The following is a 21,266-nucleotide window of genomic DNA, read 5'->3' on the forward strand; positions in this document are numbered from 1 at the left end:
ATTCCAAACCCCGAGCAGTCAGTAAGAGGAGCTCGTGGCTACACAAGGCATGTTTCATAAACTGTTTCATAGCATTTAAGATATATTTTAAATAGATTAATTTCTTTTTTTTTTAAAGATTTTATTTATTTATTTGACAGAGAGAGACACAGCGAGAGAGGGAACACAAGCAGGAGGAGAGGGAGAAGCAGGCTTCCCGCGGAGCAGGGAGCCCGATGCGGGGCTCCAACCCAGGACCCCGGGATCGTGACCTGAGCCGAAGGCAGACGCTTAACGACTGAGCCACCCAGGCACTCTCAAATAGATTAATTTCTATATTCACATCTGTTTATCCTTTCAGGTGTTACTGCTTGAGGGTGTGCAGTTAGTGCTCTCCATAAAGACATCAAGACAAGGGTGTTCAGGGGAGGGACAGCTGAGTGCTGGCCAGAGCTACGGTACCCAAAGGAAGGGTTCCTTGCTCTCGTTCACGCAAGGCACAACAGGGCTCTAGACTTTCTAATTGGTCTCACCCATTTTAAGAGAAGAGGCAACCTCGTATATTTCCTTGTGTCAACAGCTCATTTCCCTTGAAAATAAGTGAATAAGTTAATAACTGAACAACAATGAGATTTAGAGAAATCGGTTCATTCTGAAGAGATATTTTCAGGCTCTGTCCTCACCTGGGAATGCAGGAAACTAGCACCAAGGTACTCAGAGAGGCAAAAAAAGAACTGAGCTTTTTAGGAACTCAGGGGCTGGAGTAGAACTTCTCCATGGGGCGCCTGGGTGGCTCAGTCATTAGGCATCTGCCTTTGGCTCGGGTCATGATCCCAGGGTCCTGGGATCGAGCCCCGCATCGGGCCCCCTGCGTGGCGGGAAGCCTGCTCCCTCTCCCACTCCCCCTGCTTGTGTTCCGTCTCTCTCTGTCAAATAAATAGATAAAGTCTTTTAAAATTTTTTTAAAAAAAGAAGAATTTCTCCATGACGCTGTGCTTAGAGGAATCTGAAATACTTGGTCAGCCATCCACTCTGCCTTGCTGCAGAGCATTAAGAGCTCATGTCCTCTTTGGGCTAAGGCATACATTCTCCATGGTAGGATATCACTCCCAAGCAGGAGAAAAATATCTTACTCTTTATGTATGGATACACAAATGTTCCATAAAGGGATATACTGTTTATCTGTGGTGTTAAAATTTCAGGGGGGAAGGAGATTAGGAAAACATACCTGTAAAGACTCCTGGAGGGAGGAGGGTGTCACGGTGAAAAACAGGTTGAGAAACACTGGATTTGGGCATTTTCCTCAGAAAAGTTCTGTCATGATTATGTTGGCAGGAACAACACAATCAAACAACTGACCTACAATTATTGAGCAACAACATACACAGCGTTCTATGTCAGCTATTAGAACCAGAGAGCTCATGGAACACTACATCTAAAACTAATGATGTAATGTATGGGGGTTAACATAACAATAAAAAAATTTAAAAAAAAAAGAACCAGAGAGATACAAAATTTGATTTTTTTTAAAGATTTTATTTATTTATTTGAGAGAGAGAGAATGAGATAGACAGCATGAGAGGGAGGAGGGTCAGAGGGAGAAGCAGACTCCCCGCTGAGCAGGGAGCCCGACGTGGGACTCGATCCCGGGACTCCAGGATCATGACCTGAGCCGAAGGCAGTCGCTTAACCAACTGAGCCACCCAGGCGCCCCTGATTATTTTTTTTTAAAAAGTATGTATAGATTAGTTGGATGAGACTCTAGCACAGGGTAAACAGATGCTGATACGGACATATTTGAACATGTCAAGAACTATTAGAATGTTTTTAACAATGGGAAACAGTTTGTGAAAAGGGCTAAATAACTACAAACAGTAAGGTCAAGGGGAGCTCGAAGGATGATCGAGGTGGTAGTCAGGGAGGATTTCATACGGCAAATGGGATCTGAACTGGACCCCAGGATGGGAGGGGTTTGACTCAACAGAGACGAGATGGGAAAGTACCCAAACAAGAAAGTGGCTTTGGGCTGAGGACTTGCAGCAGAACACAACACAGTAAGACTTTCGAGCCCAGAAGGAAAATAAAGTCTCAAGGGATTTAGAAAGAGTTTAGAGACTACGCCAAGTTTAGGCCAGTCTGAAAGCTCCTTGGGACCTTCTTTTTTTTTTTTTCCTTTTTAATTTATGCTAGCCTTCTTTGCACATGTGAAGTGGTATCTCCTTGAGTGTTTTTTTATTTCACATTTTTTATTTAGTAAAATATACATATCACAAAATTTGCCATTTTAACCATTTTCAAGTGGGCAGTTAAGTGGCATTATGTACATCCACATGGTCATGCAACCATCACTACTACCCATCTCCAGGACTTTTCACCATGCCATGCTGAAACTCTGTAACTGGCCACCCCCTCTTCTCCTGACCCTTGATAACCACTGTTCTACATTCCATCCTTATGTATTTGATTGTTCTGGGTACCTCCTAGAAGTGGAATCATACCATTTTTGTTCTTCTGTGTCTGGCTTATTTCATTCAGCATATAACGTCCTCAAGGTTCATCCATGTTGTAGCCAGTATCAGAATTTCATTCTTTTTTAAGGCTGAATAATATTCCATTGTATCAAGCAGTTCCTTCTTGCTCCAACTTTTTTGAAAATTGAAGCTAAAAAACAAAAAGTGTAGGCATTCTTTCAAAGGCCTTTGACAACCACAGGGAGGCCAGATTATTCCAGACTGATCTGTCGTCACTGAAAGACTCTCCAACCAAGGGTAGATAGAAACACTGTCAGGAAAACTCCCCTCCAGAGACAGGACTTGGGGGAGTGATACAGAGCAGAGCACACAGAGGATGGCGCACCAGCAACCTACATCCCTGGCCCAGCTGGGGAAGCTGCTCCCAGAAGAGCTGCAGGGTGACAGCTACCACAGTGACGGAGGGAGACTAAGAAGTACTGAGGGCTGCAGCAAGGGGAAGGAATTTTATCCCTGAAAATAAAATCAGGGAGGGATTTGGTGTCAAGTACTATTGTGATTTTGATCCCCAGGACTTAAGGGTAAAGAAAGAGGTGTGCAGAGGCTTGATCTGGTTTAGAGTTACCAGATGGTTAGAAAATGAGAGAGCTGAACGGTAAGACAATAAGGTTATTGTGATACAGTGACAGAAAAAAAAGAGGCAGTAGGGCATATTTTTTTTTTCTAGAGGTGTATTGGTTAGCTACTGCTGCATAACAAACCACCCCAAAATTTAGTGGCTTCAAATAACTGTATTATTTCTTGTGAATCTATGAGTTGGCTGCAGGATTCTTCTCAGCTGGGGCAGGCATGAGTTATTTGTTCTCAGATGGGGCTGGCTGATCTAGGATGACATCTGAGATGACCTGAGTCTTCATGTGGTTTTCTTCTCCAGCAAACTAGCCAGGGTTTGTTCTCAGAGTGAAAGCAGAGGCCCAGGAGAATGAGCAGAAGCTTGAAGCATAGACTTGAAGCTGGCATGTCACAATTTCTACCATGTTATTTTGGACAAGAAAGTTTTAAGTCCAGCCCAGAATCAAAAAGTATACTCTACTTCTTAATGGGAGCAGTGTCAGTTTCATGTTGCAAAGGGAGTAGATCCAGAGAGGGATGGAGAAGTTGAGTGATTTTTGCAAGCTATATTTTCTTTCTTTTTTTTTTAAAGATTTTATTTACTTATTTGACAGAGAGAGAGATAGTGAGAGCAGGAACACAAGCAGGGGGAGTGGGAGAGGGAGAAGCAGGCTTCCTGCTGAGCAGGGAGCCCAATGTGGGACTCGATCCCAGGACCCTGGGATCATGACCTGAGCCGAAGGCAGACGCTTAACGACTGAGCCACCCAGGCGCCCACAAGCTATATTTTCACAGAAGGAGAAATGTAGCAGGACGTCATAGTCACAAATTATGAAAAAAATGCAAGGAAAAAAAATCATCCTTCTTCATTTTCTATAACCAATCTTATCTTTCTCATGAGACCTCACTGCCATATGTATGAATCTAGGGTCAAGAAAATTTACACTTCAAGTGTTTTGGTCTCCCTGCTTTAAAGTCACTTTGCAATAATTCAGTCTTTTTTTTAGGTTATTTATATGTTTATTAAGTAATCTCTACCCCCAATGTGGGACTCAAACTCACAACCTAGAGATCAAGAGTCGCATGCTCTTCCAACTGAGCCAGCCAGGTGCCCCTCTATTTGAAAGCTGCATAATCTTTCAGATTTTTTTCTCTCTCCCTGCTCCTCCCAAGATGCATCTCAAGGTTAGCAAGACTCATGTAACATCATGACAATGAGGGAGAAAAGAACTTGGAGTCAAGATGTGAAAACCACCTAAATGTCCACTGACGGATGAATGGATCAAGAAAATATAGTATATATACAATGGAAACTTATTTGGCTTTAAAGAGGGCTTTCCAGGGCGCCTAGGTGGCTCGGTCGTTAAGTGTCTGCCTTCGGCTCAGGTCATGATCCCAAGGTCCTGGGATCGAGCCCCGCATTGGGCTCCCTGCTCCGCGGGAAGCCTGCTTCTCCCTCTCCCACTCCCCCTGCTTGTGTTCCCTCTCTCACTGTGGCTCTGTCAAATAAATAAAATCTTTGAAAAAAATAAAAATAAAGAGGGCTTTCCTCTTTCTCTCAGTTCAAATTCTTCTATGTTGTATCTCTCTTCTACCACAGGGCAGAATTTCACAGCCTAGCCATCACAGGCAAAAGGTAAATCTTCCTTATACTATGACAAAACCTCAATAGTATAAGTTGGCTAGAGCTGGATGTGAAAACTGTGGGACAGCCAGGAATTAGGGTTTGCCAGGAATAAAATACATGAACTTGATATCCTCCCCCCAGAAATATCATCTCTGTTACAGAAATAAGAGAGAAGGAGTAATCAAGGTTGTTGCAAAGTTTTCTACCTTGGTGACTGGGAGAATTTTGGACTCACTGAAGAAAGAGGAAAAGCAGAAGTTTGATGATGAAGTCCATCCTGCCTGAGCTGGAGGTAATCATGGAATCAGCTGAAGTGTTGATTTGCAGATGTATAACTGGAATTCAGGAGAGAGATTTGAAAAAGGGAAGTAGAATCAAGGCTCATGTGCTGAAAATCTCAGACACTGACGGGCTCCATGTGTGGACAGAATGATGGATGATAAAAAATAAATAAATAAAAGGAACAATCAGAAGAGTAAGAGAAGGGGCGCCTGGGTGATTCAAGTCAGTTAAGTGTCTGACTCTTAATTTCGGCTCAAGTCTTGATCTCAGGGTCGTGAGTTCAAGCCCCGTGTTGGGCTCCACGCTTGGGCACGGAGCCTACTTTAAAAAAAAGAAGAAGAGGAGGAGGAGGAGTAAGAGAAGAACCACCAGATAGTTGAGGACATGGGCCATGCCTTTGTCATCTTTGTATCACTAACATGTAAGTACCTACCATTGTAGGAGATGCTCAGTAGTGTAGTAAGAAGAAAGACTAAAAGAAAAGAAAGAAGGCAAGCAAGAAATACAGGGGGAAGACTGGATCAGAATGAGGTAACGCCACAGAAGCTAGGTGTGACAGACAGAATGGCCACCCAAAGGTGACCCTGTCTTACTTAGTCCCTGAAACCTGTAACTACGTCACCTTACATGGAAAATGTAATTAAGTTTATAACTTAATTGCAGATGTAATTAAGTTTACAACCCGGAAATAGGAAGATTATCCTGGGTCATCTGAGTATGTCCCATCGAATCACATGAGCCCTTTAAAGTAAAAGCGTGGGTCAGAGAGTTGCAGCATGAGGACTCCATTCACTGTTGTTGGCTTTGCGGACAGAGCTGAGGAGTGAGCTAAGGAGCACAGCAGCTTCTAGAAAATGGAACAGCTTTACGCTGATAGCCTGCAAGAAAACTGGGACCTCAGCCCTGCCACTACCAGGAACTGAAATTGACCATCATCTCCCGGAAGCAGGAAATGGATTCTCCCCCAGAGCCTCCAGAAAGGAGCACAGTCTGCACATACCTTAATTATAGTCTGCTGAAACCCATACCAGACTTCTAACCTCCAGAACGGTAAGACAATAAATTGTATTACTTCATGCCACTAGGTTTGTGCTAGTTTGTTATGGCAGCAATAGAAAATGAACACAGCAGGTAAAGGCAAGTAAGGAGAAGTCAATAAGATGCAGATTATGGGAAGGCAAGGGCACACAGAACTATTAGTTTTAGGTTAATAGCACTATAGAGGTAACCAGTGTGCTGATTAATGAAAAAGCTCTAGAGTACAGGGCAATTCTCCGGAGAGGAAAAGCCTGTGGGAAACCTTAAGTATCCACAAGAGAGTCCTGGTAGGCCAAGGGAAAGGAAAAACTGAGCACTTAAAGACAGGTGTTAAGTTAGATAAATTTCACCTATTTTGCAAATTTTTTTTCTTAAGGTTAAACATTGCAAAACAACAACTCAGTAGCCTCCAATCTTATCCTAGGTACTATTTCTGTTATTTGTGATTTTTTTTCCTGGCAGACAAAAAATAGCAAAAAAGGGAAAGACTCAGTAACTAAGGTTATACTTTATACATGGTAATTATCAAAAATTTTTGAAGTATAAAAATTGGGAGACGTGATTCATTAATAATCCACCTTGCAGTGCAATGTTTTTTTATCAGATAAAACTCTGTAATTTATCTGTATAATCTCAGAAACATACTTAATTTCTCTGGGCCTCAGTTTAGTCATTTTTAAAACCAGATATAATACTTATCTTACTTATAGACCAAGAGCCCTACCAGGTTATTTTTTTTGAAGCCCTTTTGGGATCAAAAATCTATGATTTAAGGACTATTTATTTCTCCCAACACATCCGCAGGTACCTTCCTACAGATCATCGTACTTTGAGATTAGGGAACAATCACGTCAGAATTACAATCCAATAAAATCAAGAGCTGTCCAGATGCCTGCAGCAAAGACATCAGGGATGGCAAACAACGTTAATCTGAAGCATCATTGTCTATCAGTTGACTGAAGCTGACTTGAGTACTCAGATAAGAAGGATTCTGAGGCCAATGCCAGGCTGAGTAGACCTTGTGCTTTCATCTCGCTATTTTAAGTGGGATAACTGTCAGAGGTGTAAGGAGGCAGGATGTGGCTGTGTGAACCACATATTTACCATTTCTGCAAAGTGCATTAAGGATAATTAGGAAGTGGGCGCCTGGGTGGCTCAGTTGGTTAAGCGACCGCCTTCGGCTCAGGTCATGATCCTGGAGTCCCGGGATCGAGTTCCGCATCGGGCTCCCTGCTCAGCAGGGAGTCTGCTTCTCCCTCTGACTCTCCCCCCTCTCATGTGCTCTCTCTCATTCTCTCTCTCTCAAATAAATAAATAAAATCTTAAAAAAAAAAAAAAGGATAATTAGGAAGTATAAAAGTCTACCAATGGTGCTGTTTGCTATCTCCTAGAGGAGACCTTTGAATCAAGCCTTGAGATGGGTAAATTTTGGTAGACAAGGAAGAGGGCAGACCCTGGTGTCATGCCACATACATACATATACATCATATACCATATATGCAGGGGAAGTGAGCAAGCACAGGTGTTAAAACCATGGACTGGCTCTCTCAACCTCCATTCACCTTCTCTCTAGTTGCTGTCATATACACCAAGATTTCTTTGCAGCTCGGATTCTGGCTGCAATGATAGGCACTATGTTCCATGTAGAAAGCAGAAGTGAAGGAGAGGTCATCTTCATGACACTTTTAGCTCTCTACTGCTAGCTACAGGGTATGAAAAGGAGTTTGGGATTTCCCCCCCCCCAATCACATTTCAGTGTTTTGTTTTTTCTTCAGCTTCTTTGGTCGAGAGGCAATTGCAGCGATGGCAGCAGCTTCTGATCCTTGCATTGCTGCAGTGTGTTGGCGAATGAAATCTCTCTGGTAGCCGCCTCCACGGTGCTCCAGGAGTCATCCTTGGATGCCTGGCCTAGATTCTTCCTCCAGCCCTTCTGACACTTTTGCAAGCACCCAACTGCCTCTATGAGGGCCCTTGCTGCCTGAAACACCTAAAATGACTTCTGCTTTCCACACTGAGCCCCAACATAGGGGAGAACGGTCAAAGATGTAGAGGTGAAAAGGTTTACGGTATAACAGGGCGCGAGGAGGAAATCAGCTTGACTGAAGAAATGGGATTGTTTTGGGAGCTCAAGGAGATGGAGCTATATGGGAACAATGGGGTGAGAGCTAGACTCTGGGATAACTGATACAATGTGGGGTTCAGACTAGATCTCATAGGAAATGGCTATCACTGGGGAAGCAGAATGGGGTTGGGGTTGATGGAGTAGAACACAGAGAGGCTGTAAGTAGGAAGACCAACTGGAAGCTTTCGCAATAGCAGGGTCTGAGATGAGGAGGGCCTAGAATAAAGTTAGACAGGCTGGACTGAAGAGGAAAAAGTAAATTCAAAGGTACAAGGAAAGACTGAAGGTGTGGATAAGATATAAAAGAAGTGATATTCCTGACCTCAGAAGTACATTTGATTAAAAATACGAATTTGTCACAAAATCGATGTAACTCTAAATAGATCAATATACATGGACATCTGTATAACCCCAGGAGTTATGACTTTATTCAATTAAGGTGAAAATGTATATTCTTCTCATATGGTTTCTTCCTTTTACAGGCGGGTAGGGACAGATTTGGTAATATAATATTAGTCAAAGTTAGACAAACTGGTTCTGATCCGTCTACAGGCTCCATCTGCTGACACTGCTCCCTTTCACCACTGAATCATTGCAGACAGTGTCCAAGTAAAATAATAATCCCTGAGATTCTGGAATGTTGCCCTATCCTGGCAGTGTAAACCTAGCAAAAGAAAGGCCAAGAGTGAAGAAATGTCCCTTGAGAAGTCCTGCTCCCAAGCCACCAAAGTTTCTGCCCTAGTTCCCAGGCTAGTCAAGGTCTCTCAAGCTATAGTAATTGTTCCTCTTTATTGAGAGCCTACTATGCCCAAGCACTGAGCCAAGAGATTTACATCTGGCATCTCATGTTTTTTAAAGATTTTATTTATTCATTTGAGACAGAGAGAGAGCACGAGCAGGGGGAAAGACAGAGGGAGAGGGAAAAGCAGACTCCTGCTGAGCAGGGAGCCCAATGCGGGGCTTGATCCCAGGACCCTGGGATCATGACCTAAGCTGAAGGCAGACGCTTAACGCTCTGAGCCACCCAGGTGCCCCCGGCATCTCATCTTACCGTCGTGACAATCTTTACAATAAACACTTTGTTCATAATTACACAAATGAGAAAATGAGGCTCAGAAAGTGTATAAAATTTTTGACTAATTCATACAACCAATGTGTACCCCTACCTTAAAACTGCAAATGAGGGTGAATTATGGGACTAAGGAAAAGATAATTGGCCCACCGTCTCCTACCCAGATAACACATAAACTCTCATATCTGGAATGTCATTGGTCAGGCATTATCATTATTAGATATTTTAGAAAAAATATGAAGGAACCATTGATAATTTTCCATTATCAAGATTTCTATGGTCCTAGAGTTGATTTTATAGCATGATCTCACTGATACGAGGAATTTGAGAAACAAGACAGAGGATCATAGGGGAAGGGAGGGAAAAATGAAACAAAATGAAACCAGAGAAGGAGACAAACCATAAGAGACTCTTAATCTCAGGAAACAAACTGAGGGTTGCTGGAGTGGAGGGGGGTGAGAGGGATAGGGTGGCTGGGTGATGGACATTGGGGAGGTTATGTGCTATGGTGAGCGCTGTGAATTGTGTAAGACTGATGAATCACAGACCTGCACCCCTGAAACAAATAATACATATATGTTAATAAAAAATTTTTTAAAAAAGAAAAATTACTTAATTTTTAATCACACAATTTCCTGAGTAGTGATTAAAACCTAAGTGATTTTTCTCAGACCAAATCAATGCCATCTTGTTAAATGAAACCTTTAAATAAGCCCAGATTATATACTGACCAACATTCACAAAACCTAGAAGAACTGATTCTCATTAATTGCCCTGATAATCATGTAGATGAGAGGAAAAGTGGAATTCCTAAATGAAATGAAATTTTCTTACACGCCTAGCCTTTCAAGACAGTGACTAGTTCCCATACATCTTTATATCCAACTTTTTTTAGGCTTAAAAAAGTCAAGGAAGTTAAGAAAAGTTCAGCCACTACCTGGTCCTGTATATATTGTCTAACGAAAGTCAGTCTCTTTCATTATCCTACTTGGTGAAAAAAAAAAGAATAGTAAGTTTCAGTGGGATCCCAGGAGCGTTGGGCAGACTAATTAATAGCTATAAAATGCTTTCAAATGCAGAATACTATATCTGTATGTGCTAACTTTTTTTCAGTGATCACGTTAATACCCTATTCATTTCACGGTAATTGCGCAGCGCCATCGCCATAGGGCAATGATGTGCGCCATGCAAAAGTCAGGTGAGATGATCTAATGATGTCAAGATGAAATGCTGTCAGTGTAAGTCTATAAAGATAGTATAACACTGTCAAAAATGAAAGGAAATTATGGCGTTGTAAGTTCTACCACCATTAAAAGATGTTAGAAGGAAAGGGTTCCACAATCTGGAGCAATGTCTGTTATGACAGATGTGCTCAAGCAACTTAAAAGACAAACTGGCACTGCTCATCTAATTTTCTTTATCCAAAGAGTTTTTATTAAAATTCTCTGTTAATTTCCTACATGAATATCTTCAAGCCCAGAATAGGACTCTGATTCTCAAAAGCAATTTGTGTTTGAAACAGTCATTGTTCTTGGGGTCAATGGTCCAACATTAATTGCACCAGATCGTCTTATCTTTTGCAAGGGCAGGGAGTACATTTTAAAAGTTTTGTGAAAGGTAACAGTTCTCCATGTTTCACTTTTTGAAGAAACCTTGGCAGTGAGAGAAATGTCTTTGTTACACATGGCACACCTCACAGAAGACAAGGAATACGGCCCTTGATAAATGGTCAGTTGAGGTACGGCATTTATCCCCTCTATATACCAGATTTTGAAAAGCCTTAGGAAGGTCCAAGCTGAAAAGAAAACAAAGCCTTCCAGTATACTTTTGTGCATTTGGGCGCCTTGGGTTTCAGTTCTCTGAAGTTTTCTATTATGTGAGGGATTCAGGTTAAGCATTTTTAAAAATATAGAGGAGTGATTTCTTCCAGGACTATTAAAAAGATAATAATCAAAATGAAATAAGGGATTTAGAGTCAACACGTAAGAAAAGTTAGACAAAGGACTGAACTCTGTTGTACTCAGGGAATCCACAAGTCTGTGGAGTGAGTTAGAGTCTAGTGAGTTTGTGTGAATTAGAAACAGATGCACTTTTCTTGAGGTAGATACAGCCTCTTGCCTGGACACATGCCTGGGCAAGTAAGGTGCAGGCTGGATTTCAGTTCCCATTTTCCTTTCATCATGGCACCCTTGTGCAGTACACAACCTACATTACTACAGAAAGTGGGCCTGACCATCCCTAACCTCCTGGCGCCAGGCCGAGAAGCTCAGACCCAAGGCATCTAGAAAACCTCTGCTCTCCCTACCATGCAAATTCCCATGATGCCACGCTACTGGACAGAACTTCCCAGGATGGCCTCCCGAGAGACTTTGAGGAGTGTTAGAAATATACCATAAAATCAAGGTTTGGCCAGAAGCATTCCAGCTTATTCCTGTTATGGTAGGGTAATTATTACCATACTCTCTTCACTTTCAAAAGTGTCCTGGTTTGAATGATACAATATATAGTCACCCTACACATAATTGCACCAGCTTTGATAAGCTGAAAATTTTGCAGGAATTGTCTATAGATGGATGTGTGAGATACCTATGTGAACGTGGGGTGGAAGAAAGGAATGGACGGAGGCAAACAGTAGAATAGGATCTCTGACTCAGTTTTATGTGGGTTTGCCATTAGTTAGCTCCAGTCACCAACTGCTCATTGACATTTAACGTAAGTTATGGAATTAAGCTTTCTATGAGAGCAACTTAACCTGAATTTTCTGGCTCCAATGCTAAAAATTCTCCCTACCCCCAGATATACCTCATATCTCAATTCAATTTCCTAAGTTGCGGATGCTAATATCCAGCAACTGGATCCTAAAGAAAAGCGTGATTCATTAAAGGAAAAGGAAATTGTTGACACAAACAAACCATTACAACTAAAAGAATTATTGCCTGTGTCTTCAGAGAAAGAATACAAAGGAAAGGAGAACAGCAACAGAAATGGTATTCTGGTATCTAAAGCCACAACTGTTTTTATTTTCCACAGGGTAAAGGATTTCTGGTTTTGGAGATTTCCCCATGCAATAAACTTACTAGCTGTGGGAACATAATTAAATTTCTTATCCTCTCTGTCTCACATTCCTCAGTACAAATGGATTAACAATGGCACCTCCTTATGGGCTGTTGTAGAGATGAAATAAAATAATACACACAAAGCAGTTAGTACAGAGGTAATGTCTCATGGATGTTAATTTTTGTATTAAAAGAGTAGCAAATTTGCTTCAGTCTATGACCACCTGTGTGTGCGTGTGCGTGCGTGCGCGTGTGTATACAGAAAGAATTTTAAGCATGGGAAATTTTTACTAGTCTTAGGTAGTAGTACAGTCTTATAATGTAGGGTATGCCAAACAGGAAGTTAGGAAGTCAGATTTCTCCCGGCCTTGCTTTCCTCTCAAGCCTACTGTACAGGTAAATATTAAATTATATGAGAGCCCTCTGGTTGGTTTTTGTTTTTTTTTAAGTTTCAAACTCTAAGTAAAGTCCAGTATTATTATTATGAAAGTGGACTCTTTGGGCTTTAGTTTATTAATCTGTCAAATAGATATTCAAGGGGGTGCCTGAGTGGCTCAGTTGGTTGAGGGTCTGCCTTCGGATCAAGCCCCGCATCGGGCTCCCTGCTCCGCGGGAAGCCTGCTTCTCCCTCTCCTACTCCCCCCTGCTTGTGTTCTCTCTCTCGCTGTCAAAAAATAAATAAAATCTTTAAAAATAAATAAAAACAAATAAATAAAATTTTAAAAACAGTTATTCAAGGAGTACCTTTTATCCAAAATACATATATTCGAAAGTGGTTATTTATTTCTAAAGAGATAAACAAATATAAGGTCCCTAACTATGGTTCCTACTGGTGCTCTCTCCCTCTGGCCCAACCACCTGGAGCACAGAGGAGGTGGTAGCTTGTCTTTCACGGGCATGGGAGGTGCCCACCAACCGACAGGGACCTACAGAAACTTAGGCAAACTCAGTGCCCACAGGGAGGGTAAGGATTGCAAGGGTGGTGGTAAGAGGAAAAGAGGAAACAGGCCAGGCAGGGAGGGATGGGAGCCCTGCCTGGGCCAGCAATTCGATGCCCGGATGTTCCTGGGCGTGGTGTGGCATGAAAGGGACACTCACTTGGCAATGTTCACGTCAGCCCTGGAAAGCCAGGTGCTTTACTCCCAACGGCAGGGGCTGGCAGGCAGTGCTACAACATCATGGCTCGCAAACACCAATAAAGGGTGGGGTAGGAGTGCCAACATGGAATATGAGCAAGTCCAAGTTAAATGAAAGGCAAATATATAAAAGTTGAAGACCACCCATAACAACCTGACATAGCTACTTCTGTAGGCTACTATGAAAGTAAAGTGAATTATGTATGACATCCCTTTGGGAAAAAACCGTTTAAAGGTCCATAAAATTTGCAAGACATGCCAAATGTTTGCTATAACACTATGAAGAATGGAGCCCAGCAATATATTAGAAAAACTTCGAGCACTTTTTTCCTGAAGTGTGATATTTAGGGCCACATTAGGATTTTAATGACCTTACTAAAAGAAAGTCAAAAGAAAAGAACAGTCATTAGCACCTTCTATCTCATAGATTCCAACTTCTCCGGGAAGTATTCCCAAAAGACAAACCTTGGGTAGACAAGTGCTTTTTTCCTAAATGCCACCCCAATGATGATTCTAATCGGAGAGAATAGGATGGTTCTTGATGCCTGGCTGTTTTGATCTTTTTGCTTTCGTGTCTTCCACCTATTTCTCTGCCAATCTTTTCCATTGCTCTCGTAAGTTAGAGAAATTGTACCAGATGATTTTAATTACTGAATACTTTTTTCTCCCAGTTTCACACCTAAATCACTGGCTTCTATTAAAGATACTATCACCAGGGGCACCTGGGTGGCTCAGTCAGTTAAGCATCTGACTCTTGATTTCGGCTCAGGTCATGATCTCAGGGTCCTGAGATCAAGGCTTCTCTCCCTCCCTCTCTCTCTCTCCCTCTGCCCCTCCTCCTGTTCTCTCTTTCTCTCTCAAACAAATAAATAAATAAAATCTTTTTAAAAAACACTTTCACTGTACAAAGATGATTGGTTCACTTCTTTTTCTCAATGCTAAAAATTTCTCCCTAGCCTCTCCAAGTCTACCATGTAGATTACCTATCAGAGACCTAGCACGGTGATTTCTATGAAGTGTCTGCAACTCTTAAACGGCAAGTATGAAAAAGCTGTAAGACAGGACACCCCTGCAGCCAAGAGAGAGTCAAATAACAAAGTGTAGAGAAAGAATGGTATGTCCATGGGATATTTTCAATTTTTCCATGTATGAATGCAGCTACACTCACCTGTATCCGTTCTTTATTTAATTTATTGATTTCCATCTTCACTTGTTTTTCCTAGGAGAGGATTTAATGCAATGTCTGAATATATTCTGTGCAGCTAGCTGAAGTCCAGAGTTTCATAAACAGAATGATCTTTTTCCTCTCTATTTCCAGGGATTCCTGGAACTTATACGAAAAATCCCAACTATCTCTAAACCCCATTTATTTTACTTTTCTTGTTACAGTATAAGTGACATATAACACTATATTAGGTTCAAGTGTACAACATAATGAATCGATATTTGTATATATTGTCAAATGATCACACTAAGTCTAGTTGACATCTGCCCCCATATATAGTTACAAAGGTTTTTCTTCTTGTCATGAGAATGTTTAAGATCTACCCTCTAGGGACCTTCAAATATGCAATACCACATTATTAACCGCAGTCACCGTGCTATACATCACATCTCCATGACTTACTTATTTTATAACTGTAAGTTTGTACCTTTTGATCCCCTTCACCCATTTTGGCTGCCCCTATCCCATTTTAGACTCACCATAGTGCATGCAGACACATAATACATTGCCTGCAAAAAGTTACAACAGCAACCAAAGTGTCCCCTGATTTCCTAAGTAACCAACTGAAATGCATACATCCATCGGGGTTAAACCTGTGAAAGTGCACTCAAACTGTTGTTAGTGTATGAAGTCACATACCCAAAACTGTAAACCAGGATGGAGCAATAAATTACATGAATGTATATGTTCATATAACACTTGGCTAAATGCACCATCCAAGGGCCTGTAGAGACCATGTTGAAACAGTGAAATAAAACTGAAGACTTAATGTTGCAAAAGCAAAATTTGACTTAAATGCCCATGGGATAAACAGGTTGACCATAACTAAGATTCTGGATGGCAGAGTAATGTCTCTTTTCTGCCCACAACTTTTGGAAGTTACTCCATTGTTGGGGTGCCTGGGTGGCTGAGTGGTTAAGCATCTGCCTTCGGCTCGAGTCATGATCCCAGGGTCCTGGGATCAAGCCCCACATGGGCTCCCTGCTCCACGGGAAGCCTGCTTCTCCCTCTCCCACTCCCCTTGTGTTCCCTCTCTCGCTGTGTCTCTGTCAAATAAATAAATAAAATCTGAAAAAAATAAAAATGACTCCATTGCTGTGTCAGCTACACTTCACTTGGAAAGCTATTGACTTTTCCTTTCTGTTGCCTTAATTTTCTTCTGTGGGAGCACAGAGGGATGCAAGTCCAGGTGGGCACCGTGCCTTCGGCTGATTATGCCATGTACCACAGCAGGGAAACCTCTCATCTCGGGTTGGGGTTGCCTGTTTAAGAAGCTTTTTCTTTATAAAAGGTATAAGGTAGTAAACACAGCTGCAGATAAAGATGTTTGCATTTTCTTGCTGTTTGTTTTAAACTATTAAAATAATATAATTAAGAGAGAGCACAAAAACGTCTATAAAATTATACTATCTGCCCATGTGCACGTATGTTATGCGCCAAGTTTTACCCAGCTCACGGTGTTTGCATAATCTGAATGGATTTGACTTTAGAAGTGGTTTTTTACATCTTTGCCTCTGGTGTTGTCAGATCATAAAAATATAGTGGCTTAGGATCAATGAACTTTAAAATTCTAAATTGATCTTGGAATTAGAATGTTATTAAAGATGACTTAAGCTTCACTCTTGCTATTTCCTTGCCAGAGTTTGGATCATTGCTCTGAATTCCTGTCTGCCGATTACTTTTCTTTTAACTCCACAAGGGGTATTTTTTTAATTGGAATATTTATATATCTTTAAGAAGAATAAAGGTTTTGTAAATAGTATCACAGCCAAACCTTCCTTTCAAGAAGATGAAATCTGAGTTTAGGATGAAGAATATGACTCAATTCAGTTTGCAAAGACATATAATAATATAATCCCATTTACTTCCTACTTAGATGAACTTGAAGTGTTTTCAGCTGTGGTATGTTAAATTCGTCTCATAGAGAATAGATCTGAGTGGATACTTAAGGTCTTTTCCTAGCCAGTTATGTTTAAGTTAAATGAATAAACATTTTAATGTCTTAATTATAAAAATAAAATGTGCAGAAGTCTATGATCTGCACTATCATTTGGAAATAAACAGAAATCCTATTAGGTTGGAATTAAGTGGAAAATAGTTTCCCCCTACAGGGATTTTTAATTTATTCAGAATATTTCTATAAGTGTTTGCTAGTGAATCCTTTGAGATTACTTTGGTAGAGACACTCTTGAACTCCAAACACATTTTTCTTGAGGACAAAGGGGTACTGTAATTAATTTCAGCATGGGAGGAATCTTGCTTTCTACTTATCCTTTCCATCACCTCCCATACTCTTTCCCTCACCTCCCTCCCTGGGTGAGCTCATTGTCAATTTATAAGGGCTTCAAAGCATTTTAGCTTGGGCCTGGTTAGTTCAGCCTCATGAATACATGGGAAGAACTTTAAACTTAGGTGAGGAATTAAACAGTTTTGCTCACTCAGAGGATGAACCACCTCTGAATGTCAGTCCCAAGCTCGTGTGCCCAGCTCTCTGTTGGGAGACACAAAGGCCATTCAGCTGAGTTGCCAAAACCAATGACCAACAACTTGTGATATTTTTGAAAGCCTTCCCCACTTTTGAAACAATCAGTCCTGTCTTTTCACCTCATCCCAGTTCGTAGAAATGTATCTCTTCTAAACAAACATCAAACTGAATATTTCAGGGCTGTTACTTTAAGTTATTAAATGGTCTTAGAGCCCTAACTCAGAGAAAAAGTGAAGCTCCACTGTAAATAAAATTACTCAGATCTATCTCCATGAAATGTATGACATAACCAGCTTTGTGTGTGTTTGAGATTTCTGAGATTGGAAAGTACTCTAGATGGATCATGATCAGTAAAGACATAATAAGAGCGAACTGCTCTGAGAGCATTTTTCACTGGACAGATAAAGAAAAGTAATGGGTAAAGCATTGCAAATAAAAAGTAAAATAAACCTCAGCCTAAAAATGGGACTTTTAAAAGACAGGTAGTCCGATAAAAATTCTAAAGTCAAAAAGCACTGTTTGTATCAAGTTTGTATATATCATGCTAGTATCATACTATGGGGTCCTTTATCTACCTGAATTATGCGCATCTGATTGATGTGCACATTTTAAATAAGTTTAAAAAAAAACAGTTTCCATATTAAAATGACCTTAAATACATAAATTAAATATTTTCAGATGCACTGATTTGTCGGAGCTTCAAGCCCAAATGAAAGGATGTTCTGCTTTTCACATGCCTATGAGTAAATAGATTTCCAGATAGGCCAGGGGGAGAAAATTGAGTTTAATGTGGCTATTAAAATTATCTTTCCCACCCCTTTCCAAGGCCCTCCTCCCACAAACTCAGCGGCACTATCTTTCCAGTTCATGAGAGTAGTAAATCACCAGCAGCCTCTCCAGCATCTCATCTAGTTAGAGGAGGGCCAGCTTCTTCAGAACTGTCCAGGAAATAGGGTTCTCCCTCGACTAGTCCCAGTCACTCTAGGTCAGCAGATTGAACACAGCCTGTTACTCCCCCCACATCTCCTGATTTTGTCCTGAATCCCAGAAAATGGTGATCCGGTGGAAGGAGGAAGAGTATGAATATATAAGGAGTCAAGGAAAGGAACAAAAGGGAGTGGAGTGGAAAGAAAGATCTGCTGGAAGCGGAAAGAAGGAAAGCCACGTACTAGTGTACTCGAACCCCAAAGACCAGCCGGCCTGTCCAGCCAGTGACTCTGGGCTTGGGAAACGTTTGCTATCAGTGTGCCGTTTCTTGCGGACACTGGGTGGCGCTCGTGGTAAAGACTTGCACTTCTCTTAGGGTCCTGCCCGCCCCCCACTCCTGCCCCTCTTTGCCCCATGTAAATTTCGGCTACCGGGAGATGAAATTACTCGTATTCTTCCTACGTGTCGCAGTGGGGAGAGCACTTCTGGATAATTTTGATGCCTTGGGGCTGTTTCTCCACGGCCGGGCCTGTCGGTGGGTTTTGAAAGAGGCAACAGCGTCCGGCCCGCTGGCCTGAAAACGAAGTTCCAGGCCTTGGTGTCAGAAGCACCCACAGTACCGGCAAAAGTTGCCCCGACAGCCGAGAGGCCCAGAGCGTTCGCACCCAGAGTGTGGATTCGAAGCGGGAGCCATGCCCGGGTGCCGTTCGTGCAAAGAGCCACGATGACTATGAGGTTAAATGAAATGGGACTAGACTGTGATCAGGCTCCTTTCAACGTGGAGCTCCCACTCCCTCCCGATGCCTATAAGGAAAGGGTAGGGGAAAATGGGGTCCAGCTAGAAAAGAACAAAATCAAGAAAACTGAGGCTCTGGACCTTCAGAGGCACCCCCAGATTTGGAGGTCTCACACAGCCGCAGCCTTTCCTTGCACAAGTGGCTGTAGTCTGGCCTGAGGACCAACACTTTAGGAACTGAAACAAAGATGTTAAATCCTTCCCCACCGCCCTGTTCCTTCTTGTCTTGGATAAAATATGAGAATGTCTTTTTTTTTTTTTATCAAGGGAAAAGTGAAATTGAACAAGGTCTAAACTAACTTAACATTGTAACATTGTGTTCCTGACCCCATCCCTAACTTCTAAATTGTGTCCAAATTCTGCCCTTTCCAATCCCATACTAGTTGAAATCCGCCTTCTCAGCAAGGTCTAAGGACATAACCGTTGGGAGCATAGCCCTATTGACCTTATTTCCCTTCGCGTAGTAACTTTTAAACCTTTAACAAATAAAAAGTGGGGGAGAGCTGGACCAGCTAAGGCAGCCCAGCTCCCTGCACCACTCCCCTTTGCCAGGAGGTGCTTTGAAGCGTCCCTAGCATTGCTCTAGGGAAGCGATTCATGTAATTAAATGGCAGGATGTGTCTAAGGTGACTCGATGGGCCGCCAAGAACTTCTCCAGAGCAGAGACCAGGACTGGAAGCCTAATGGGGTTGGCACCGCTTTCCCGCTTTCCCAACGCCCTGTAGTTCTTCACAATTTAAATCTAGGGGGTGAACAGTGGTGCCCAAATCGACCCCATGAGATGAGGGTGAGTGGACAGCCAAGGCTCTGTTTACCTGGCGACTATGTCAGAGAAGTTCAGGGCTGCACAGGCCTAAAGCAGGAGGCTTGGGCCGGGTTGGAGGTGGGGGCGGGGGAACCCTGTGACACACACCTCCCCTTCCCTATGCACTCCTGCCCTGAAATTGTCCCCAAAGGGCAGTGCAGCAATAGCTGAGGTTTCCCTGCACCCAGCCCAGAGAGGCAGGCAGTTGGCACATGAATGGCTACACTGATTTGCAGTTCCCAAGCTAGGCTGGCATCCTGCTCCGGGTTCCAGATCCCTGGCTCTCCCTGCCGGCCTGTTTTGGGTCAGAGTAGCTCCATGGCCAAGGTAAAGCTAAACTAGCGCTAGACATAACTAATGTGGACACTTTTCTTTGGTTGAGAGTGGGTGGGCGAGGGAATGAGAGGCCCGACCAGCCCACCCTAGTTGTCGGGTGGAAATCCCAGGTTCTGGATCTCAGATTCCCTGGAGGGAGATGCTGGGAGGGCCCAAATCAGGATCCAGCTCCTGCGGTTGCCTATTTGAGGGGAGTGGAAAGGGAGGTGGTAGTTTGACTTATGTTAAATTTCTAAACTCCCAGCTGGATCACCACTACAGCAAGAGTGATGTGTCATGAAAAGCAAACTCTGAACCTGGAGTTTCAAGTGTTTGATTACTGAGCCTTTATGCCGTTTGCATATGAGCTAAGGTGTGTTTGCTGCAGGAAATAAAGGGAGGGATACAGAAACTGGGACTTGAGAAATGTAAAGGCAAGCATTCGGGTGCCACGTCTATGGAGCTAGGAGGGGGCAATTCATGGGCTTCACGCAACTTCCCCAGAGAGTTTTTGTCCCTGTCTACCCTCTAGTCTTCTTAGGGTTTCCCCATTCCGTCCCGGAGGAATGACAGATCACAAGTGAACCATTCACTTCTGCAGGAGTATCTGGCCACTGAACACAGTTATGGACCCTCTATTCCAATGGCATCCACACAGACAAGAATACTGAACAAAATGTGAGCTGCCTGTTCTTCTTGGGGACCAGCAATTTGGGCATCATTAAGTTCTTTGTGCTGGTGACAATGATATTTTTAAGGGATTGTAGAGATTTAGGGTTGCAGGAACTCTCTGCCATTAAAAGCTGAATGGGCAGCGTGCATTCTTGAGCATCCTTATCCAGCCCTTGTCTGAGAAGTACTCATCTTGTGCTAAAGAAGTGCTTGCTGCAAATTTGTGTCATTCCCCAAATCACAAATTTTCAATACGGGTAAGTTACAACTTGGCTCCCAGCACCCCACAAAGAATATTGTTCTCGTTTCCTTCTCGCTTTGGGTCCTACATCCCTGCTCCCTCCTCCCATTCCCTGCTTTGATTCCTCATTTCAATATCAATGTTCAGTTCCACACCACCACCACCGCCCCCCACCCCCCCCACCCCCGGCAAGCCACAGGGGTAGGAAAGTGGGAACAAGGAAAGACCGACGCCCACCTCACCCCCCAAATATGTGCACTTTCCGAGGCCGCTGATTGGAACACATTGTCTCCAGATATTACTGAGCTGGGTGTTGGGGCTTCTGCGTTGTCTTTGGTATTCACTGAAAACAGACTGAGACCCCCTCCCCCAACAAGCAACAACAGCACGCGCGCGCGCGCGCGC

This window comes from Leptonychotes weddellii, chromosome 12 (assembly GCF_054177405.1).
Source record: "Leptonychotes weddellii isolate Sample4059 chromosome 12, ASM5417740v2, whole genome shotgun sequence".
In the NCBI taxonomy this organism is placed as follows: Eukaryota; Metazoa; Chordata; class Mammalia; order Carnivora; family Phocidae; genus Leptonychotes; species Leptonychotes weddellii.